Source organism: Mustela nivalis (genome assembly GCF_964662115.1).
Source record: "Mustela nivalis genome assembly, chromosome: 3".
Classification (NCBI taxonomy): Eukaryota; Metazoa; Chordata; class Mammalia; order Carnivora; family Mustelidae; genus Mustela; species Mustela nivalis.
In genome coordinates this window covers 59,001,914-59,027,575 of record NC_139022.1, presented here as the reverse complement: position 1 = coordinate 59,027,575, position 25,662 = coordinate 59,001,914, and the positions used below count along the sequence as shown (strand labels likewise).

General features: G+C 33.8%; 2 long non-coding RNA genes across 2 annotated transcripts in view; one reads left to right on the top strand and one right to left on the bottom strand.

The window, feature by feature from the left end:
* The window catches only part of LOC309861186, a 283,824-nt gene extending 281,755 nt beyond the window's left edge, over positions 1 to 2,069 (top strand). The window contains exon 8 of the long non-coding RNA XR_014309809.1: positions 661 to 2,069. This is a non-coding gene — a long non-coding RNA (uncharacterized lncRNA). The remainder of the gene's footprint in view (positions 1 to 660) is intronic.
* The window catches only part of LOC309861185, a 252,083-nt gene that overhangs the window by 46,764 nt on the left and 179,657 nt on the right, over positions 1 to 25,662 (bottom strand). Inside the window, exons 2-3 of the long non-coding RNA XR_014309808.1 lie at positions 19,081 to 19,202; positions 18,140 to 18,237 (exon numbers count right to left, since the gene is read on the bottom strand). This is a non-coding gene — a long non-coding RNA (uncharacterized lncRNA). The remainder of the gene's footprint in view (positions 1 to 18,139; positions 18,238 to 19,080; positions 19,203 to 25,662) is intronic.

Below are 25,662 nucleotides of genomic sequence, written 5' to 3'. Positions count from 1 at the left end.
TACCCTCTAAATGTCAGTTATATCCAGCTGGGTTTCAGTGTTGTCAGTTCTTCTAGATTATTTCTCTAGTAGTTCTGTCAGTTACTGCAAGAAGAGTATTGGAGGTCTCAGCAAAAACAATGCATTTGTCTCCTGTTTCTACTAAGTCCATGTTTGCTTCATGTATTTTAAAATACTTTTGTTAGGTGCATGTATATTTTAGATTAATATGTCTTTTTCGTGCATTGACTTCTTTTTTATTATGTAATATCCCTTTTATTCTTGATAATTTTCTTTGATCTATGGTCTGTCACTAGATACAATTTTACTTCTGCCTGAAGAACTCTGTATAGCAATTAAAAAAAAACAAAACAGGTTTTCTTACAAAGGATTCTCTTAGTTTTCTTTAATCTGGGAATGTATTCACCTTCATTCTTAAAAAATGTTTTCAATGGATATAGATTTCTGGGTTGACAAGTTTATTTCAGCTCTTTAAACATACTGAGCTACTTCCTTCTGGCCTCTGTAGTCTTTGAAGAGAAATATACTGTCATTTGCATTGTTATTAGCTTTTAAATTTTCCTCTAGCTGCTTTGAGTATTTTTTTTGTTTCTAATTTTAGCAGTTTATGATATGCAGTTTATGATATGTCTGTTTCCATTTCTTTGCATATTATTGAAGGAGGTCATGAGAAGACAAGACTGCCACTTGGGCTGGGAGTTGGACCTGGACAGTCAAGAGGATCCTCATTCCCATCTCAGTCTCTGGTATGTATGCTCTGCTCACTGTTCTCATGATAGGACCTGTTTTCAAGTATGCACATGTGAGAGAGTAACATGCCATTGAGACCATCTAGACCGTGTACATGACCTGAACCTTGTTAAAGTCTCCATATGAATTCCTAAGTTCTTGATAGGTGGATATCCTTGTCTTTTGGCTTCCCAAGACAAGCCTTGTATGTAATTTTCCTTCCGTGTTAAACCTATCGCCTACTAATCTGGTGTGGTCCTCCTCTTTTTTTTGTCTGTCCTTTGCCCTGGGTGGATGGGAGCTGGTTTTGGATTTCACCTGGGAAACTTCTCAGGTTGCCAGTCAACATGTGTATACCATTTGGGGTTCATTGAATTTTTTTAATCTACATATTTGTATATTTGACCAAATTTGGGGATTTTGCAGCCTCTTTTTCAGCTTTTTGACTTTTCTTTAACTTTTATTTTTCTACTTAAATTTTTCTCAACTTCTATGAGGGGTGGTCCTTCAAAGGGGTGGTCCCCTTTTTCAGTTTTTTGACTTTTCTTTAACTTTTATTTTTCTATTTAAAATTTTCTCAACTTCTATGAGGGGTGGTCCCTCAAGGAACTGGATACACTATTCATATTTTTCAAGTCTTTTCTTTTTAATCAGATTGATAGATTTATCATTAAGTTCCCTCCTACCTTTGTCATCTCTATCCTGTACTGAATTCAAAACAATAAAAGAATTTTGTTTTTTATTATTTTTTTGTTCTAAAATTTCCATTTGATTTTTAAATAATTTTCCCATTCTTTATATCATTTATTATCTTGCTGAGAATTTTTGTCTTTCCATTCATTTCACAGGTGTTTGTCCTTATTTATTGGAATATTTTTACAAAGTGTTGCTTTAAAGTTTTTCTCAAATGTAACATCTGTTGTCTCAAATTTGATTCTGTTGGTGATCTTTTTCCATGAGTTGTTATTTTTCTGAGTACTTTTTATGCCAACCAATTTTGGATTGTCAGATTTTCATTTTGAACAGTATGAGATGATATCTTGTTTAATCCTACAGAGTATGTTGGTATTTTGTTATTTTGACAGAAAATCAACCTAGTCAGTTAATTAAGACTTTAAATTCAGTTGAATTGTTGCTTTCGAATCTTTGCAGGACTATTCAGAGCTGTCTCATCTGTGCCATGACCACTGCCTAATAGTCTAGCTCATGAATCAGTTTCCAATGTCTATGCATTTTGTTTAGATCATATTCACATAAGCACATCTTAGAGATTGTTAGCTCAGGAGTTCTTAAACAGCTCTAGGTGTTTGCTTCCTAAGTCTGTCTTCCTCCTTATCCCCTCCCTACTTTGTAATACCCTGGAACTTCTTTTTTTAGATGCAGAAGTCTTTTTTTAAGGTGCAGAAGTCTGCACCTTTATTTTCCTAGAGATGCTATGAACTCCTTACATCTGAGCTTGTGTTCAAGAGACAAGACAACAGAGGGGAAGAAAACCTGCTAACTATAGAGATCTGTTTTATTCTATTGGAACTATGGTCCTCTGATTGGAATTAATTTCCTACCCTAGATTTTCAGATAATCCAGTTGCTCACTTTACTCCTGCTCCTACTGCTGCACCATACCCTTGTTTGGGTACTGACATATAGGAAAACTGAGAAAAGGTAAACCATTGATGATTCCTCCTTCTTGTTGTAAATGTTAGGAGACTTTTGCTCAAGCCAAAATTAGAGGGCTTATTCTTGACCACCCCTGGTCAGGGTCATTGTCTGCTTCTAGGTTTCAGGCTGCACTAAGGGAAAGTCAGGGTATACCAGTAGGGGAAAAAAGGACAAACATAACACTCTTTGGGTGATATTTTGAATTTTGGCTTTACTCCTCAATGTACCTGATACTTTGTAGTTTTCAGAGCCCTCAAATAGCTGTTCCATGGACGCTGCCCAGGTATTATATAGCTATATTCAGTAGGAGAGATGGTGAAATGTGTTTACTTCAGAACTCTTCACCTGATCCTTACTTAATTTTTTAATCAAAAAGTATAATTGTTAGTCTTAAATGAAAGAGGTCACCGAACTTGGATTTTCAGAATAACATTATTTTGAGAACTCTCTATAACTTGAGCTACTGAATCTTTATTCATTTTTTCCCAGTCCATTTTTTCATTGTAAGCATATGAAAAATCACTTGAAGTCCAAGTTTTGTCAACTAACCAGTCTCTGCATACTGTGACACTTGCTTTCTTCAATAAAATGAATGAGCCAGGGCAAAATATTTTAATATATTACTTTAAATTCAAATCATTTCATTGAAATTTCAATTTAAATGAACTAAAATCCCCATATTTAATCTTTGTTATCTATGACATATTAAGCTTGGCCTCTTCTTCTTCTTCTTTTTTGCTTAATAAAAAAATATGTTCAGTTCCAGGGTGCTTCGGTAGCTCAGTTCATTGAGTGTCTGACTCTTGGTTTCCACACAGGTCATGAACTCATGGGTCTTGGGATTGAGCCTTGTGCCCTCCTCCACGCTTAGTGGGGAGTCTGCTTGAAGATTCCCTCTACCTCTCCCCCAACTCTTGAATGCTCACATATGCTCTCTCTCTAAAATAAATAAATCTTAAAAAATATGTCCAATTTCATATTAAATTTATCTTATTAACTTATAAGCTGAAGCCAAATGCCTCTGGTTTATGAGAGCATTTTGTGCACATCTTTTCCTAAATCCACATTCACTGATGGTATGTTAGTAGCTTGGATTCAGCTACTAACTGAAATGAAATCATGAAATGGTACTGGAAAATCCCTCCAAACTTCATAGTTATTAAGCATTTATCAGAACAACACTGCTTATGCTCAAGAACAGGAATTTTTACTTCATAGAAAAATGATTTTATAGAATATTTCAAAGATGGCAAAGGTTAACAAAAGGTAGATTAGGGCATAGTTCTATCATATATTAAATATATTGGTTCTGGCAATACAATCTACTGTTACAGAATTTGGCTATAGTTTCTGAAACACTGCCTAGCATTTTCAGAAACCCTGTCAAATTTTAATTGTAAATAAATTAAAACTGTACAAATAAGTTGTAGCTTACTTGGCCAAAACCATGGCTGTTTTCTTCAAAGATTTTATTCATCACTCTAGGAGTAAGGCTTGCAAATATTGCTTATAGAGCAGTAGGTATAGCTTATATGCCATATCCAGCTACAAATCTAAATTGGGAGAAATTAGTGCAGCATCTATGGGAAATTTTTTTCCAAGTAACCATTAAGTAGATCTTATGAACATGGTTTGCATGAATCACCTTGAGGCAAAGTAATCTTCTTAAGGGTTCTTCATGAGGACAGAGTTACCAAGACATGTCTCCCCTTAATGTGTTTAGAAATTAACTGGAAGAAGGCAGGAGGGTGGTGCATAATAGTTTTGTATGAGAAGCAGGGAATAATGGATGGCTCTCATCCAAGATACATTTGCTCTAGTGATTTTATCACCGTACCACAATTCAAGTTACGGTCCTCACATGGAAGAGTCAGACACCTAATTTCATCAAAACAAGTATGGGCTTTCTACCTTATGAATTGTTATATCAACAAACCCAAAGGCTGGTATATGAGAACAGAATACTAACCATATTTTATCATAGTACATGAACCCAGCTACACAAATAGGCAGGCCTATAAAGAATGCCAAGTCATAATCAGAAAATTACTAAATTTTAATCAGATGAATTTACAAATGGCATCAGTTCTAAAAGAGTCTGTTCGTCTCTACAACAGGATTTATTTAGTCATTGAAACTATAATTATTGGTATCAGTGGGTGAGGTAACCGGTGCTGGCTCCACTGAGCTTGTTTGGGAATTCACCATCTCAAATCTATTGGCTAAGGCTGCTGTTGGGATTCATCTGATCTGACAACTTTATCTGATATTCATACTGAAGCATTCTCTCCTTTCTATTACTGTTTTTAGAAATATCACAATTTATATTTATCAAGATTAAAATGAAAGTATTTCTATGTACACACACACACTCATGTCTATATTCTTAGGGAGAAATAACAAGCCTATTTATATGAGAGTTGTTCTAAGTTTTTAAAAAAATTAACAGTCAAAGTTTGGAAGCAGAACATGCCAGGTCCATGCCTAGTATACAGAAAATACTGTAATATACTTATTTATATTTCTTTCTCTCGCCCCTACCTCCAAAAGCATGTGATGCAGTTAACAGGTAGAAATATGGCAAAATATAAGATTCAGCAAGATAAAACAATCATCTTTGGTAGTGTGACAGTTGTGGTTCTGTGGATGCATTCAGAATATATCAGGCAAAAATTCAATTTCTTTGCTTTAAGGTCTATGGACATCCCCAAGTGAAAATGAAGAAATTATCATTGCTACCTCTAACCTCAACTAAGACAACTTCACTTTTCAGGTCCTTCACTTGAAATATTCTATTTTCAGATATCAAATTCTGTGACCAAGACCCAAGTTAAAGTATCATAACAAAGAAATGTGGATATACTGTTTCAGACAGCTGGGAACTGAGAAATTTGTGGTTGTAGCAAGCTTCAACCATGAATGGACCTATGGACTTAAATTAATCTCCAGTCTTTGTCTTTTTGCTCATTTCTTGATTCCAGTAGTCTTTGCTTAGCTTGATTCTTCAAGGATGCTCTCTCTACTTGTTGAATAATCTGACAACCAACGCACACCTCAGGACTCCCTGAGTCTAACATCCCTCTTAAGAGTACATCTTACCTGACAGGTTATACCAAATATACATACATTTTTTCAGCTTGGACATCGTCTCAATTTTTGAGACAATGAGTTGGCCAGATTATGAGGTTCTTTTGTTGCTCTGACTTGTGACACATCCTAACCTCTCTGTTCATGATATGAATTTGCTTGATCTAGGCTGTAAAATATGTGTTCCCCTCAGAGGTATGAAAACAGATAAATCATCTGATATTCACTACAATGTATTTTCCAAAGGTATTTTCCATTTGCTCCATTAGACCCATTCTCTACTACTTCATATCTGCTTTCTACAAGAAGCAAACCAGGACAGACCAAATCAATGAGCACCCTTTCCTCTGTTTTGTTTTTGTTTGTTTCAAGCACTAAGATCTTGGACCTGGATCTGAGGGAGGTAAGAACGATGCTGATTATTTTGTCAGATCCTCTCTGTGGAGACCCTCAGGCTAACTGTAGGTATCACCTCAAGAAGTTTACTCAAGGTCGTCACTTTTCTCCTGGTGCACTTTTCTTCATTAGTCACCCTGTTCACCTTGACTCACATCTGATGGTGCTATTTGCTTCTTCTTATAAACCCTATTGACAGAATATGTTTGTTCACTGACCTTCCCTGGTTTTAAGATTATCTATTTCTTAATTTCTTAATTTGTCTTTATTATTTCCCTTTTTAATTTTGATCAGTTTTATCATTAATTTGCTGAGTGGATAGTGGAATCCTTACTTTGTGTTTTTTGTTTGTTTGTTTGTTTGTTTTTACCTTTCTATATATCTGGGATTTTATTTTCTAATCTAATTATTGGTGCCACCAATACCCTTTGGGTAATGTTTTTTTCTGAGAGACTGCAACAATTATTCTTCAAATTCTGAATTTTTTCTAATAATAGTTCTGTTGTACTATCTATATAAACAGATAAGAGTGAAATTTTTTTGCAAAACTGTGTCAAAATTAAAACCTTTTTTTTTTAAGATTTTATTTATTTATTTGACAGAGATCACAAGTAGACAGAGAGGCAGGCAGAGAGAGAGAGGGAAGCAGGCTCCCTGCTGAGCAGAGAGCCCTTGAAGAGATCTCAGGACCCTGAGATCATGACCTGAGCCGAAGGCAACGGCTTAACCCACTGAGCCACCCAGGCACCCAAAATTAAAACCTTTAAAGAGTACAAACCACTGGCCTCAAGTAGAATTCCTGATGTGTACATAATATTACAACTTAAGAACTATTCTATTCTATAATCAAATGGAAGTGAGATATATGGGATCAACTGAAAGAACTCCAAAAGGAACAAGTAAGTTCCATTATGTTCCAAGTCCTAATAAGCCTATTCTCATGGATTCTACTTCTGATTTATAGCTCCTTTGTAGCCCACATGCATGACCTCATGAGGAATGCCCAGCTCGCTAAAGGCAAAAAAAACTTCAGCTTTGTACCACCTACTGGTAGAAAATAGCAAGGAAATAGAAAAATCCCCTTGCACACTAGGGGTGAAGGAAGAGCTCAGTAGACAGAAGTTCAAAAAACATGTCTTGATTGCTCAATTCCCTGGAAGTACAGATGATCAAATACAGTGATTCATATGCCACTACCCACTTGCTGGTTAGACACTATAAAGTAGAAAAAACACAGTTTATAAACTGGTGACAAGAGGTTTGGGAAGGAGATTACGTAAAAGGACATTTTACAACAGAGAAAGTTCTTAATGTCAAGATAGGAAAGATGATTGGCTCTGTGTCTGTCTGACAGCCTCTCTTCCCAGAGACCTCTTCTCTTTCTCAATGGCCTTTTGAAAAATTGACTGTGGTGACAGGAGTGGAGGTTAGTTATAGATTTTAAAACATGGTACTTCCTTTATCCAGGATTTAACTAGTTCAGGGCCTACTTGCTAACAGTCATCATTAGCTATGAGCCCCCAATATGACACCATTTCCCTCAGACAAATGTGTCACCTGACAGCAGGTTTATTAACTTGCATAGCAGGTTGGTTACCTCATAGACCTTCGTATTAGAAATGACAGCATCCACATTTCCTAAGAATAGATATTTATTCTGGATATAGACCTGCTTTTCCTGCCTTATCTAATGCCCTATTCATAATCATATTACCATCATTTACTCTAAATCCCTGTCATATGACAACCTTAAAGCTGATAAAAAGCTGTAGAATATTTGAAGAAGAGAATCAGCAAGGTAAACACTTCATGTGACTGGGAAGTGTCCTGTTGGATGTGTTTCATGCTCTGTACCAGTCATCAGTAGGATAGTGTTCTTTCTCTTAGTAGTTGCGTTCATATCGCAGACTTTAATTTTCCATCAGCAAAAGTTTTGTATTCTATTACCACAACTTTAGGCTCTGATGATTTGGAGTCCTGGTTCTTAAAAGGGAAGGATATTTGAACCAATGGACTCAAGACTGATTCCATTAAACCCAAAGCTACACATTTTATGTTCCTTCTGTCACTGGAGCATTAGATAAAGAGAAGAAGTTTACTCTGTTTGCTGAGCTGATTTGTCTTAATTTGATTTCTATTATTCAATGGAGGCAGAGAGAAATAGGCCTGGAATTCAAGAGATTCTCTTATTACATCTGTGCTTTCCGGTTTGAAAAAAAAAAAAAGTCATAAAAAAGTAAAACTACTTCACAAAGGAAGACTGTTTAGGGCACACGTTCCTTTGGTAATTAATTTTGGAATGTACCAGGCAAAGAACTATGAATGGCTATTGTGCTAGCTGAAGATGACGGAATGTGGAGGGGGTAGTGAAAAGGGAAGTTATAGATGCCAACTAAGACAGTGTGACTTTTTGCAAAAGTAAGGATTGTAAGGATTATGCAGATTTTCTTTTTTGTTTTTATATCTATGTGAGTTTGTAAATATTAACAAATCCGTGTTTCATCTTTCTCCCTGTGGCTCTATTATTAACTAATGTAAATGATGTCACCAAAAATTGAATTTATATTCAAATTTTCTTAAATTTCAAGATACCCAAGAGGAACAGTGACTGAGCTAGAAAAGAAATGAACATTATCCAGAGATTAATAAAATAGCATTTGGGATTTTCTATTTCCCCTTTTGGGAAGAAGTAAAGTTTACACCTTTGACTATACACAGATAGTTCTGACATGTTAAGGAAAGCATTATGCTTTCACTTTTGGTCAGAACTAAAAAAATGCATAAAAGGATGATACAGAGGCTTGGCCCACAAATATGTGCACAACACAGGACCATCTGGTATCTATTAGGCATCACTCCCACCTAGGAAATGCAAACTACATTTTCCAGACTTCTCTTTACTACATGGTTATTGGATAGGATTTCCCTATGAGAGGGATGAAGTGAAGGGGAAGGGAAAAGATGACGTTCACCACAGCATTCTCACAAGTGCTTGAGAACCACCCTCTTCACTGTTAACAGACTGAACATTTTGTGGGAGCCTCTCCAAAAGTCCTTAAAGAATGCAGCAGCTTCCAGGCAGTCATTTGAGGGACTCTGGTTTAGTTCTACAGGGGAAAAAAAACTCTCAATGTCAACATTTTGCTAACTTCAGTGACAGCATCTTGAACAACTGATTAAAATTATCCCTAGATTTTGGTCCTCAAGAAACTGCAAAGTCATTCTATCTTTAGTGGGGAGTGGCTTGTGTTTTCCTGACTGAATCCAGACTGGTATTAGAGTATAGTTCTTGGAGGACTGCAAATAGAATATATGTCTTCTGTATCTCTTTAGTGCTTAATGCAGAATAATTGTTCAACCAACTGTTTGGGTCAAATCTGTTCTTAACCTCACATGACAAAGAAGTTAAAAAAGGGGAAATGGTAGGGAATTTCAGGAAGAGATAAGACTTTTGGTTTCCACATTTCCATTTTCCTATACTGAGCAACAGTCAGCCAACAATCTCTTGAGTATTCAGAGGTCTTGAGTTATTTACATAGGCCATGTAGCATTGACTGTTTCCCTAATTTTACCAAGTAGAATTTCCTTTGATAGCTTAGATCCACTGGGATTTCTGTAGGTCATCTGCCGCAATAATCAAAGTACAAAAAAAAAAAAAAAAAAGGAAAGACTACAACAAAAAATTTTCACCACTACAATTTCACTACAATTAAAGTAGGAGAGGGTTATAACCCTGGGCATTACTCCAGTTCTGAAACTGAGATAAAATCTTGTAAATGATAGGTCTTGCATTAGAAATCCTGTTTTTAGTACATTTAATACCCTTTAAATACCTTTAAAAGTCAATCTTTGCTATTCTTTTTCCTGAAATGTACGTACTTGGACAGCTTTAAATTTTATCTTCATTGAAGTTTTTGTACAAGCCATAATACAAAATGCAGAGTTTGACAGTCACATGCATGCATAGAATCCCTTTGATAGCATGGCCCCTAAATCATGTCGCTTACATACATTTTTTTATTTCATTTTTTCTCCTCTTAAGATGACTACAAGTTAATGGAAACATTCAAGCTAGGAAAATTGAGATTCTGTGTTGAGAGTAGATAATCTAACATAATAGGAACTGTGAACAGAATCCAGGTTTTATAATTCAATATCAGCAATAGCAACTGGAAAGCAGTAGTAAGAGATTATAAAATTTCACTGACAACATTTTGAGAATGATTCATTCCATTCACTTAAATGTTTTCCACAACTAACCACTTACCTGCAAGACTTAGCAAGATATAATTTCCACTGACTATAATCCTTGCTATTGATTACAAAAGTCCGCTTCAGCTAAACTCATTTGACATTTATATTGTTAACTTAGCAGGTATGAAATTTTAAGGAGTTTATTGCTCGGCCCTGAGGGGGAGCAGCATCACATAACATAAAGGCTTTGATCTGGCTTCTGAGGTAGAAGGAAAGAAAATATATATACGTGTAGCAGTTCTTTCTTTTTATACAGCCATTTAGCTGCACAGTGGATTACACTTTTTATTGGAGTGACTGCACAGAAAAGTACATTTTAGTGAATGGATTTATAAATACACATCATCTGGCTGGGTTCAGCCATTAATAAGTATAATGAAAAAGGAAAGTATCAAATTAAGCATGATTAAATTGGAAAACAAGCCTTTTGTAACTCTAAACTTTTTCTTTAGTGTCTAGATGAGGAAAAAAATTTTCCTGATTTCACAATGTATTCAAGAGATCTGTGTCTAAAATAATAATAAAGACAGAAACTAGTATGATTCAGGTATTACTGCCTACATAGTGTTATTTATGTTATTAAATTTGGATGGCCCATTTCTGTTTCTATACTGTACTTATATTCCTGTCATAGTAGAAAATAAATTCAATTTCCTATTTAACACTGCTGCAGTACTATTTTAGGGTAAGGTACCCAATCTATGATCCTGCTCTTTTGATAGATTTTATTGTTTCTTTTTATCAATATTGACTAAATGAATATTATTGCCCTCCTCTTTACTCCTTTAAGTCCATTGACTTTCAGTGATTCAATTATTTAGTTAAAGCTTCAATCCTAGTCTTAAACAGGTTTCCATTTAAATTACCTTTTCTCTGTTTTTAGTTGGTCTGATGTTTAGTACTCATTCTATTAAGGTTCCCAATGTCCATTTCGATATTGTTAAATAATTTTATTTTTATAGATAATCATGAAAACAATTCCCTTTGAACAATTTTCTATATATCAGGTTGTAATAATGCTATTAGTACATAGTATTTGAATTAATAATTCAGGAAGTATCTGCTAAAATCTACATTCTATTGAATAAACTGAGACTGTGACTTCTTTTAAACAAATATTTAATGTTTTCTCAGCTATTTATAAATTTTTGCAACAAATAACTGGGTTTGAGACTTCGTAAATATTATGACATTCCTTTTTTTTTTTTTTTTTTTTTACAATATTCACTGGCTCAGTCCAGAGAGCATATGACTCTTACAGTCCAGAAAGCATATGACTCTTAATCTCAGTCCCCATGTTGGGTGCAGATTATACTTAGATATATAGATAATTAAAAAATAAAAAAAATCACTCAGTTATCTTTAACTGAAAGCAATCTCATAAGTTAAGGTGTATGGAGTAAGGTTTAATTTGTGTTACAAACTTATTTTTCTATGTACAGTAAAACAATCTTTGCAATATATCCTAAAAATTCTGCTTCATCAGAAAAATATATTTTTAAAATATCACCAGATTGAAGAGTATGACAGTAGTGAATATTTATTGTGTCTTTAAAATGCTGTAGAAGTCAGCTAGAAAGAAGCGAGTAACATTGGCTTTTGTGAAAGGTAAGAAAATATAACCAGAACACAAAGCTGATATAAAATGAACTTATTTTGTATGATTCAAGAAAATAATGGCATATGTATCTCACAGGGAGATTAAGAGATAAATCATGAGGTTGTTAATAAACTGGAAAATTAATTTTTACCATGTAGAATCACAGCAAATTTTGTAAGTATCTATATTATTAAACATTTTTAAATATAAAATGATCAAGAGAAAAAAAAGGCCCCATTTCCCATGCAATCAACCAACATTGTTGATTTTGAAAATATAAATAGGTATGTTTAAAATTCAAATGTATAAAATTAAAGGAAAAATTCCATACTCCCTTCCACATTTCCCTATCCTTCTTGTCATATGTACCTACTGTTAACATTTTTATTGCATTCTGCATCAATAAACAGCTAGCTAGGTAAATAAATTCATGTCAGCTCTTATCTTTTGATAGAAACATACAGATTTTTTATATAATTTATTCTTTCAGTGTACAGTATATTATACTATAAAAAGTCCACCTACTGCCTTTTGTTACAGTATATTTTGGACATATTTTCATATCAGCATAATAAAGATCTAACTTTCTCTGTATATAACTATATTATACACAGACACACACACACAAACACACACATACACACACATTCTCACCAGAATTTTTAAATAATTTCTGCTCATTAAAATTTACATAATTATACTTTTTTTGCTATTATAGGCAATATTCCAAAACATACCCTCTTATATATAAGCATAATTTTTAAGTATAATCCTATGACAAATTACTACATCTAGAATCTACTGTTCATAAAGTAACTGCCATTTTAATTTGTATAGACACTATCAATTTTGCCTTAAAGGTGTTAGGGAACTCCTAACTTATTATCTCTGTCTCTTTTTTTTTTCTTTCCCTCATTTTCTTTCAATTACCAGGTATGTGATAGTTTTAAAAAAAAAGTTACCTTGTTGGTATTTTAATTTTTTTTTATTACAAGTGAGGTTATATATCTTTCAGTGTATGTACTAATATTTCTAATTGCTCTGTTATCTTGCTCTCAATTGACAATTTATATCTTTTCATCATTTGCCTATTTTATATATCTTGGTTGAGCCTTTTGTACATTCATATAGTTGTTTGCAAAATACTTTTTTCCTACTTCTTATTTCTCCCACACAGATGCCCCTGTTAAGCTTTTTAAAGATTCTATTTATTTATTTGTGAGAGAGTAAGAGAAAGAACACAAGCAGGAGGGAGAAGCAGAAGGACAAGTAGACTCCTTGCTGAGCAGGAAGCCCAATGTGGGACTGGATTTCAGGACCCTGGATTTCACGACCTGAGCCAAAGGCAGATGCTTAACCCACTGAGCCACCCAGGCATCCCTTTCTGATAAGCTTTTGATAAACTTCCCAGTTTATCAGTTGTACCACGGAAGAGGTATTCGGTCTGCTCTTCAACACAGTAAAATATATTTTTTATCAAAATTAAATGATTATTTGGTCTATAGAAATTGATGGCAGAACACCACCCACTGTTTTAAATTCAGCACTGCATTTCATGTAAGTTTCCTCTTTGGGCTCCTGGACATCGCTTGTGACTTGTAACCTACAGAGGCAATGCTAATGTCTCCCCAGCGAATCCACTGGACTCTGGCTTGCTTTTATAGGGAGTAGAATACCTTTCTTCAATTTCTTCCATTTTTCAGTTTTAATTCCATCAGTCCAAGTTCATATTTTTGGATAAAGTGATACAGATGAAGAAAGAACTGAATTACCGTTCTTTCTGACAGAACCACATCAGAGTAATTCTAACTATCTTTACATTCTACACAAGCATGAATTCCACAGAGTGGCAAGTGAGTGCTGCAGGAGAAACTCTAACACAAGAAACTGACTTTATACCTCTGTGGTACTGGTGCAGGGGAGATGCAGAATTCTTAATAATTGCTTTATTTGTGGGTGCCTGGGTGGCTCAGTGGGTTAAGCCGCTGCCTTCAGCTCAGGTCATGATCTCAGCGTCCTGGGATCAAGTCCTGCATCGGGCTCGCTGCTCAGCAGGGAGCCTGCCTCCTCTCTCTCTCTCTGCCTGCCTCTCTGCCTACTTGTGATCTCTCTCTGTCAAATAAATAAATAAAATCTTTAAAAAAAAATAATTGCTTTATTTGTATAACTTACTCTTCTTTTCTTGGTAAGACTCCATTAACAAGGTGTCACATTCTAAAGGAGCATAAATTCAATGCCAAAAGGCTTGAAAATGATGTAATTTTGATGCATCAGGCTTGAAAAGGAAGCCTGGAAACTGGAATTCCATCCTTATACACAGCACCAATGTTCTAAGACCCATCTTTGGACAGTTTTCTCTTCAAAGTTTTTATCATCTCAAGGGTTGCTCCCTCAAGTTTGGTATCTACCCCAAACTTCATTCTGTCTTTAATTAATTTCACCCTTTCACTGTGTGGATATTACCTGCTCCTTGATAAACAGATTTAGTTTCCTTTTAATATAAACCAAATTTGCTTTTTCTTTTTAATTTAATTTATTTATTTGACACAGAGAGATCACAAGTCGGCAGAGAGGCAGTCAGAGAGAGAGAGGGAAGCAGGCTTCCTGCTGAGCAGAGAGCCTGATATGGGGCTCGATCCCAGGACCCCGAGATCACGACCCGAGCCGAAGGCAGAGGACTAAGCCACTGAGCTACCCAGGAGCCCCTGCCTTTTCTTCATTATCTTTATCTATCTACTTCATATCAAATGACAGTGGAACCAGAACTAAGAAGAAAGGAGAAAAAGTGGAATTATCTGAATGAGTACATATACCTTAATATTTTTCATGTTATACTTATGAATCTGTATTGATATGGTTTTTTGTTTATTTGTTTGTTTGTTTGTTTGTTGCTTAAGCCTGTCACATAAAAAGTCTTCAAATTATTCTCCATACAAAAATTGTATCCATCTAGGTTAAACCTCTGCTTTCGGATCAGTTCGTGATCTCAGGGTCCTGGGATTGAGCCCCACATCGGGCTCTCTGCTCAGCAGGGAGGCTGCTTCCCCTTCTCTCTCTGCCTGCCTCTCTGCCTTTTGTGATCTTTTTCTCTCTCTCTCTTTGTTAAATAAATAAATGAAATCTTTAAAAAAATTATATACATCTCTATAGATTTGCATAGGTTTCATCTGCCTCTTAAAGCATGTTCTGAAGTTATCATTATTACCATATATTACATTAATACCATATTACTAGATTAAGATAAAATATTGTCTAAACCAAGCAGTCTTCTCCACAAAAATTAAATAGCAGATTCTAACTCTTTTTTACTTTTTAGTAAAACTGTTTCTTCTAGGGGCGCCTGGGTGGCTCAGTGGGTTAAAGCCTCTGCCTTCGGCTCAGGTCGTGGTCCCAGGGTCCTGGGATCCAGCCCCGCATCGGGCTCTCTGCTCAGCAGGGAGCCTGCTTCCTCCTCTCTCTGACTCCTCTCTCTGCCTGCTTCTCTGCCTACTTTTTTAAATAAAATCTTTAAAAAAAAAAAAAACTGTTTCTTTACAAAATGTTATTTACAAAATGTCTAAGAATGGATTTTTTTTCCCCAAAGTGAATGATACTTTAAATAACACAATATATTTCTTGGGGGGGGGGCACGAGAAGACTATTTGATGGTATGGAAGTTGTTCTTGTTTTTTTAATTTAAATTCTCAATAAATTCTTCACACTTATAGAATATATTCAAGGTCAACTCTTTATTTGTGTTTAGGATCCAAACTAGAAGAGAATCTAACATTTGTAAAGTTCTAGAAAAGAGAGTTCCCATCATCTACTTGTGCTTCTAATATTTCCTTTATAACTAAGAAAGGATGGTTTGGAGGAAAATTTTCTCCTTCTGTATCTAAAGTAACAAACACAGTATTCTTGGGCATATGTCCCCTCCAGAACCCAGCACAAAAACAAGTTATGCAAAGCAAAATCACCATTTTAGAAAAGCCATTTCTAAAATGCAAAACTGTTCTGTTTAGTAATGGCACTTGGATTCACACTATGGGTAGTATGAACATCTATGTATGTATTCAACACTTCATACAGAATCCTTCATCATGTATACATAATTATTATAAAATATGGCTAATTCCTTAGCAATATATTTATGGGTATGTCTCCAAAGGCAAGGGAAGCATAAGCAAAATGAACTACTGGGACAACACCAGTTAAAAAGCTTTTACACAGTGAAGGAAACCATAAACAAAACAAAAAGGCAACCTATTGAAGGGGAGAAGATATTTGCAAATTATATATCTCATAAGAAGTTAATATCCACAATATATAAAGAATTTATATAACTCAACACCAAAAAAAAAAAAAATCTGATTTAAAAATGGGCAGGGCACCTGAATGGACATTTAAGAAAATATATAGATGGGCAATAGACACATCAAAAGATTTTCAACATTGCTTATCATCAAGGACATGCAAACCAAAACCACAGGAGATATTACTTCATAGCAGTGCAACTGATTAGTATCAAAAGGATAAGAAATAACAAATAGAAAAAGAAAATCTTCTGCATTATTGGTGGGAATGTAAAGTGGTACATCCACTGTTGAAATTGGTATAGAGGTTTCTCAATAAATTAAAAATATAAATACCATATCATCCAGTAATTCCCCTTCTGCATTTTTACCCAAAGAAAATGAAAACACTAATTCAAAAAGATAGACACATTCCTATGTTTACTGCAGCATTATTTTTCATAGCCAAGATATAGAACCAACATAAGTGCCCATCAGATGAATGCACAAAGAATTGGTACACACACACACACACACACACACACACACCCAAGAATATTACTCATCCATAACAAAGAATGAGATCTTGCCATATGCAACATGGATGGACCTAGAAGGTACTATGCTAAGTGAAATAAGTCAGCAAAGACATGGGATTTTACTTATATGTGGAATCTAAAAAACAGAACAAACGAGCAAAAAAACAAAAAATAAACTTTTGAATACAGAGAACTAATTAGTGATTGCCAGAAAGGAGTTGGATGAGGGGAATAGATAAAAGGGATTAAGAAGAATTTAAGAATTTAAAGAATTTAAGTACAAACTTCCAATTATAAAATAAATAAGGTACAGAGATAAAAAATATAAAATAAAAAAACAAAGGCTAATTTATGAAAAAACATTGCTTAAAAACTTTTCAGGATGCTAGTAGTAAATGACACAGCCAAAATGGCAAAGTCAAGAATTATAGGCTGAATTGAAAATTTAGGTATACTTAACTTTTGAGAAAAGTTTCTGAAAAAATATCAACAAGATACAGCTCAACGGTAGTTCTAGAGATAGTAAATGTTCAAATGTCAGAAATGAATATTTCTAAACAGTGCATTTGCTACTATATATTACCAGAAAATTGAAATTGTTATGTTTGAGCATTATGAAATTCTAAAATACAAATCCCAAGATACCATGGACTTCATATTATTCATGTCTCTAGAAGGAAAAAGAAAGGGTTTTTTTGTTTTATTTTGTTTTGTTTTGTTGGTGGTGGTGTCATCATCGTTGTTGTTGTTGGCTAGGTAGGCATCCCTACCACATTTGTGAAGAAATATGAGAATCTAGCCTGTCTTCATATCCCAGGCAGAATTTGAAAATACGATTATGTGAGATCCAGTCAGTCTTAAATATGGTATTGCACAGCAAGGATAATGAAAGAATAATTAGTGGAGAAATGATGCCATATGACTATTTTTTTAATGATGGCTACTGACAAGATAAAAAACAGACCCTTCCCTTTGCTTATACCTAATTACAAAGTCAGGCACAGTTCCTTCCTCTTTTATCCCTAGTCAGTGTCATGTTTTTTTGTCCCGTGAGTAGTTAGAATGGTTTGTCCCTCAGAAATTGACTTGACATAGAGATAAACATTTCCCATTCAAATAAGTGGCACATTCCCTATATACAAAATAACCTTGAGGGTAAAGCACCTAAGTTTCTCCCTCTCCTTACAAAAATTGCTAAGGCAAAAATACTCTATTTAGCACTCTGGTTTTCAGATGTGGTCTATTCACCCTGTTGCAGCTGCCCAATGAAATCATCTCTTAATTGTCTGGTGAATTTTGTCTTTGACAGTACCATACATCTCCGTCAATAATTCTAAATAGATAAAAGAATAAGTAATAGCATTTAAATTGAGGCAAGCCACTTAAAGACTGAAAACAATATGGAGGAAACAGATGAATCTGAAACCCATATTTCATTGTCCATCAGTACTTGACAGATGATACAAAATTCTACATTAATGCTTTATGTGCATGAGAGTTTGAACTATTTCAGAAGATCACTTTCAATGAACGGTGCCTAGAACTATTTCTAGAAATAAAGGGAAAGTACTTTTGTGTGCAGAAATAAAGAAGTAAAAGACTTACCTTTTCCGAGACTGCTGCATAATCTTCAGTTTTCATCTCAAAATAAGTTTACTCTCTACCATCTGCTCTATTTTATTGCTATCATTTTTGAAATATATCTATTAAATAGAAAAGATATGAAATTTATCAAAACCTTCAATATGATGTGGAATCAAAGACAGAAAAACAGTACTAATTTCAGAATGACAGAATTATATTGAAAAAAATTCTAGTATTAAATTATTTATAATCTGAACTACATATATATATTCTGTTTATCTCACTCACTTGTCTTCTCTCTCTCTCTCTCTCTCTTCCTGGGGGGGGGCAATTTCTGTTTCCTATCATGCCCCAGTAATTGAACCCATATACAAGTCTCACAGTTTATCTTTTGTTTAAAAGATTTTCTCATCCTACTGACATCCGCAGCCAGACACCATCTACATCTTCTTCAGTATTGCTAGGCTTCCCTAATTCTCTCTTAGCTAGTGTTTATCTGACAAAATGGAGGGATAGATTATAATTCAAACTTCTACCTTTTCTAATACATGTGTAAAGACAATAACACTTAAATTTTTAAGCATTTCTCAAAATTGTCAAGGTCATAGGAAAACAAAACCAGACTTAGATATAGTCCTAGACTGGGAGAGTCAAAGGAGAGGGAGAATTAATAATTTAATACAATATGTTAATTGAGGATGGAGCCTGGAGCAGACAAACAATACTGGTGGAAAAAATCTGTAGAAACCGGAATCAAGTCTAGAGTTTAGTTGATAGTACACAAATGTTGGTCCTCAGTTTTAACAAATATGCCATCATTATACACAATTTTAACACTGGCAAAAATCTAGATGAAGGGCATATGTGGATTCTCTATGATATCTTTGCAATTTTTTCATTAATCTAAAGTTATTACAAGATACAAAGTTAAAACCAGAAAATTGCAATATAGAAGTACCTACCATATTCTCCAAGCCAACCTCCAGGAAGATACCTTCTCTTAAGAGACTGCCTGAAAATCCTGGTTATGCCCACTGGGAGGGTTTTCATTTGGATTCAGTGATGTCACTCAGTACTCCCAAACCTGGAGATCAAAAATATATGTGTTTATAAGAGACGCTTAACCTCACAAAACAAACTGAGGGTTGCCGGGGGGAGAGGGTATGGAAAGGGTGGTTGGGTTATGGACATTGGGGAGGGTATGTGCTATGGTGAATGCTGTGAAGTGTGTAAACCTGGTGATTCACAGACCTGTACCCCTGGGGCTAATAATACATTATATGTTTATTAAAAAAAATTAAAAATTATAAAAAAATAAGGGGAGGAATTCAGAATGGTTAATGTGTTACCATATTAAGAGTTGAGAAAATCAGTATGAAGTCATGTTTAGCTTAACATAAATAAAAACAGATTGTCACACACACGCACACACACACACAAAAGATATATGTGTTTATTCTCTCCACTCTGATCATCACTGTGATTGAGGGTTTTGTCCTTGGGCCCACCTTCCCCACTCTGGTAGCTTTCAGTCCCCCTCTCTCAGGAGCTGTGCTACATGAAGTTCTTGAGGAAAAAAAAAAGTCTGGAGCCTTTCTTTATGCATAATTCAAACTCTATTTTATTGTAATATTTGGGACCCAAACCATCTTATCATTTATCTCCCTTTCTGACTTGCTACAGCCCCACTAATTCACACATTCACTTCCTTCAGTTAAAATCAAGTGAAATCAAGATATGAATTGCTTCTCAAGCTCAGCAATTCATCAGAGTATCACCAGCATGTCTAATTCCCCTTAGGTAGATGCGCGCGCGCGCACACACACACACACACACACGCACACACACACACTCACACATTCTTCTCCATCATTACAATGAGTGAGTATAATTCTTTGAGAGATTGAAGAAAAATCTCTATTAAAGATAAAAGCAAGGGACACTCAGGTGGCTCAGTCAGTTGAGAATCTGACTCTTGGTTTCTGCAAAGGTCATGATCTCATGGGTCTCAGAATCTAGCCCAATTTCCCTCCCTCCTCTTAGGCTCCCTGCTCAGAGGGAAGTCTACCTAGATATTCTCTCCCTTTGCCCTTCCCCACTTGCTCTAACATTCTCTCTCTCTCTAAAATAATAAATAAATCTTTAAAAAATAAAAATAAAAGCAAAAATAATTATTAAGTAATGATGAAAATTGAGTATTAGCCATTCATTATTCGATAGAGTTGGTATCCATCAGTTTCCTTAGCTAATCATAAATCTGCTTTTAGAACCCTCCCCCCTGAAATAACGCACTTCCTGCTATAAAGGCTTGCTAATAAATAGCTAGTGTCCAGTGAAGACACTCCCTGTAAAATAGATCATTTGAATCTGAAGAATATATACAGTTTTTGACCATATAAAGCCACCATTTTCTGTTTTCCATCATGTATTTAATCATCTCCAAAATCCTTTCTTTCTTTAAAAATAACATTTTTCTTTTTTCTTTTTTTTTAATGATTAACCCTTCAGCTTCAGGAAGATATGACATTTCTTCACAGGCCTTCATGGCATTTAAGAAGTTTGTTTGATAAATATTCAGCCAATGGCTGTAGGAGGCAGATGTGACTGGGAGGCATTTATACCAGTTGAAAATCCATTCATAATGTTATCTGATTCATAAGCCATGAAAATTAATGTTATTTATGTTCTACATAGCTGCCTTTAGTGCTGGAAGTTAAAGGGTTTGAAGAGAGACAAGACATTAAAAGGGTTTATTTTTTTCAACTTGGAAGAAAGATGGCATGTAAAGGAGCATTAAAAATTCATAGATGTACAAAGTGCTTTTGGATTTGCTAATTGTTTTCAAAGATTTATACAGTATCTTGAGAAATATAAAGTTATGAGCTATAATAAATTTTTATGTAATTTAAAAAATTGATTTGGATCAGAAGCACTTATTCACCAGTATGGATGTTATTGACTTTATACAAGAGCAATAAATATTTTGGATTTAAATTAAAATGGCGCATTACTTTACTTGTGTCTGCATTTACCCACAGCACTACTCTTGTATAATTTTATGTCTCTAAGTAAAGAGAAGGGGGCATGCGACATCAGGAGCAGTGATTTTTGTTGCCCTATTTTTAAAAAATTAAGTGTAATTTCAAAATAAAATTTATGTCTAATCATCATTAAATTCAAAGAAAATTGTAAAAAAGATAATGAATGTTTATTTATTTATTTATTTATTTAAGATTTTATTTATTTATTTGAGAAAGAAGGAAAGAGAGCCAGCACAGAGGAAGAAGTAGCCTCCCCGCTGAGCAGAGAGCCCAATGCAGGGCTTGATCTCAGGACCCTGAGATCATGACCTGGACTGAAGGCAGATGCATAACTAACTGAGCCACCCAGAAATCCCTTAAAAATTTATTAGAAACAAGAAAATATGCCTTTATTTCATATACCTAACTCTCTTTGGTTCAGGTAGCTACCATACTGTTTTCATCTGTTTTAGTGAACCACATTCCTCCTAAAAAAAGATACATACACATGCTATATTTTAGAATATATGTTTTCTTCATATGTTCCAATATACAAAGACTGTGTAACTATTTCACATTAAAAAAGTGTTTTTATTACGTTTTAATTCCAGTATAGTTAACACAATATTATATAAAATTAATTGTTCTTTCACTGATTATTTTGTAAAAGATAATCATCACTAAGGAGACTGAACAATATTATGCCTTTCTAATTGTTTACATTGGAGAAGACTGATAATTGGAAGGATGACAGAAATGCTCACAGAGTGCAGGCATGCTCTGACAAGGGGGATAAAATTAGTCTTTGATAGACTGATAGGTCCTTTTGATCTTTGGAAAAATCAATTACGATGTTTCTCATATACCTAACCAAGAGCTGATTGTCATGTTTCATCCTTTATCTTTGTAGCTCTGTGGAGCGTCACAAAGTAAGACAAATATTCTAATCAGCTTGTCTGAGAGTAGGTTTCATATTCCCCTATTTTATTTAAGAAACTTTCAAACATAGTATTTTTTAGAAGTTTCCTATCTTGTTTGCTTTCCTTCCAAGTATTTTGACTATTGCCCCTTGAAAAATCCTGGATTTCTGAACTACGTGCAACATAGGGCCTTACCAAGTCTATAAAATGGATCCATCCTTTATTCTGGATTCTGATAATGCAGAATAAATCTTAGTAGTTTTTCTGTGTTCGCATGTCCCTGCTTTTTAAATACCTGAGAGTGAAATCTAAAGATCATTTCACCAATTTTCCCCTATCTGGTCCTGTAATTATTTCCTAACTTCCTCTTCCTAATCTAAATTCAAATTGACTAGTCCCATGTTTTTCTAGCATAAAGAAGTTGTTAGAAGGTAACTATGCATCTGGTGGAGGTTGGCATTTGTGTTTTTAAAGCATGTTTATCAAGCAAATATTCTACGTAAATGGAACTGACAACCAATTTCCACATCATTGCCTACTATGTGCCATACGTGGAGCTAGGCATTGTGGATACAATGATGAATAAAACTATGCATGGTTCTTGCCTTAATAAATCATACAAATGGCAGGGAGTAACTTCAGTTACAAATCTCACAACTATTAAGAGTATATGGAGAGAGTGGTAAGTATTGGTAGATGGCTGCATTTTAATTATGAAAATCTTCACAAAGCTCTACTTAAATAGCAATGTAATTTCAAGTGTTTTGGAATAAATCTAACAAAATATAGTTAAGATTTAGACATAAAAAACTAAAATATCTTCAGAAAAAGCAAGGTCCTAAATTAGTGGAGTCATATGGCATGTTCACAGTTTGGATACTGTCTTTTCTTCCCAAATTGATCTATAGATTTAATATCATCCCACCACATCCCTACTTATTTTAGTAGGTTTGATCAAACCCAAAGTGGAACTACATAGGAGAGAAAAAAAAGAAAAGGTCTTTTCCATCAAGTGTTCCAGTATAACTGGATAGCCTTTTGGAAAAGAAAAACATCAAAACTGACAAATCAAATTTCACAATACAAATGAAATTCGAATCCAAGCATATATATATATATATATATATATATATATATTTGAAAGTGAAAGGCCTAAGAAAAAAGCTTCTAAAAAATAGTGAATACCTTCTTGACTAAAAAGAAGTTTTTTAATTTTTACTTTATTTTTCTTTCTATGTAAATTTTGCCAAATTTAGCAAACAAAGCTACATGGCCCCTAGGTAAATGTAAATTTCATATAAGCACTGGATAATCTTTTTTCATGTAAATACATACATGCATTATTTGGTAAATACATATACTAAAATACATTGTGTGGCTTACCTAAAATTTACATTTAACTGGGTATCTGGTATTTTATTTGGCAATTATGTTTCCTGATAAATATATAACCAAAAAAAAAAAAAAAAAACCACCTGCATGTGGGCACCAAAAGAAAAGAATAGTGATATTCATAGCAGTATTATTTGGGAGAGTTCCACACTTGACACAATTTAAGTGTCTATCATAGGTAGAATGATAAAGAAATTGTAATAAAATTAGAATGAAATACCATAAAGACTTGAACAAACTACAGCTAAAGAAAAAATCCTAACACAAGAGAATACATATTATATGATTCTATTTATAGAGTTCAAAAACAGGCAAAACTGAATTTTGGTATTCTGAGATGCTGGCAATGTTGGATTTCTTGGTCTGGTAGCTATGTGTACTTTGAACTAATTCAGTGAGATCTACATTTATAACTTTCTGTAAGAATTATAATTCAACATAAAATACTAAAATTCACAGTGACACTTATGTAGGTATAATTGATTTTAAAGCAAAAACCATTACTAGAAATAAAAAAAAGGTCACAATACCATAATAAAAAGTTCAGTCAACCTGCAAGCTGTGAAAATTCTGATCTTGTGTTTAGGGTAGTAATTAGTTTTAAAACACCTAAATTCCTTTTTAAAACAGCTTTATTGGGGTATACTAAATATACAATAAACTACATTTTTTTATTGTAAAAAAAAATAAAATACTGAAAGTAAAATTAACCTAATTTTAAAAATTAATTGATTATACTATCAAATAATTAATTGATTATACTATCAAATAATTTGACTTTAACATATCTTTCTCCAAAAGAAGTTATAATATAGATTAAATAACACAAAATTAAATTTGATCTAATGAATATAAGAATATTGAACTAAAAAATTAGAAAATATAATAAATTGGAGAATTTACTAAACTCATCACTTATAAGACCATAAAGTCATGTTTCAATGAGTTTTAAAGAACAGATAACTTCCAGATTATTTTTTCTGCCTGTGGAGATTTTAATTTAAAAAAATTTTAAAAATAACCAACCGTCCCCATATTTAGAAACTGAAAATACACTTCTGAGTCAAAAGATCAAATTAACAATTAAAAGCGCCATTTAGAACTGAAAAAAATTTACATACCCAAGTACTTGGGTTAAATTTAAGTGGTATATAGAAGGATTTTTGTAGCAGAAAAATCAATATGAGAAAGAAGAAAGGGTTTAATTTATTGATGTATATTTTAAAAAATACAAACAAGGGAGAAACTCATATATAAATTATGTTATATTCCTACAACAGAATATAGTTGCAATGTACCAAAATAGAACTAAGCCACATGACCCTCATTAATATAGTGGTAGTGAAAACTGCAGTCACAGAATACATACATAATGACTTACTGAATATAACGTACCACACATGTAAAATTCTTGCTTAGGATTACTTATGTATGTATAATATTATTTTTAATAAGGGAACAAGAGAATGATAAATACAAAATTCTTCATTTAGTTACCTCTGGGTCAGAGGAACAAGGAGATTATGTTGGAAGAGAGTACACAGGTAAAATACTTTTAATGATTCATTTTTTTTTTAAGTTATACAAACATGACATGAATGCATCACCTTTGTAAAATGATTCAAGCAATGCATTAAAATATAGGGTAAAAAAGTATAAGTCTCTTAACTTCCCTCTTATAAGTACATTTAGCTTCTCTGTGGCTATGCTTTTTAAATAATCATTAACATTTTTCTATTCACTAAAAATGAATTTGAACTATTATATATATGCATATAAGCATAGTTGTTTTATTACATAAATTATGTGGAAGTTTATATACTGTCCTATTAGCTATATGTCTTAGAGATCTTTTACTATCAGCACATGAAAGTCTGGTTCTCATTTTTTTAAAATAGTTGCATAGCATTCCAATCTATGGATAAGATGAATATTTTGAAATACTTCCTTCTCAAAAGGTAATTTACTAAGTTTCATTTTTACAAATAATATATCAAAGTGTATTGATATATATATATATATATATATATATATATGTATATATATAAATGCACAAGTATTTTTTTAGAGTAGATTCTCGGAATTTAAATTACAACTTATTGCATAATCATGTAATAACATGTCAGAGTCTTTCTCAAGGGCACCTACTTCTCCTTCCATCCTTGAGCTCCAAATCTGATGGTACAGACCTGGAAACTATGCGAGGGAGCAT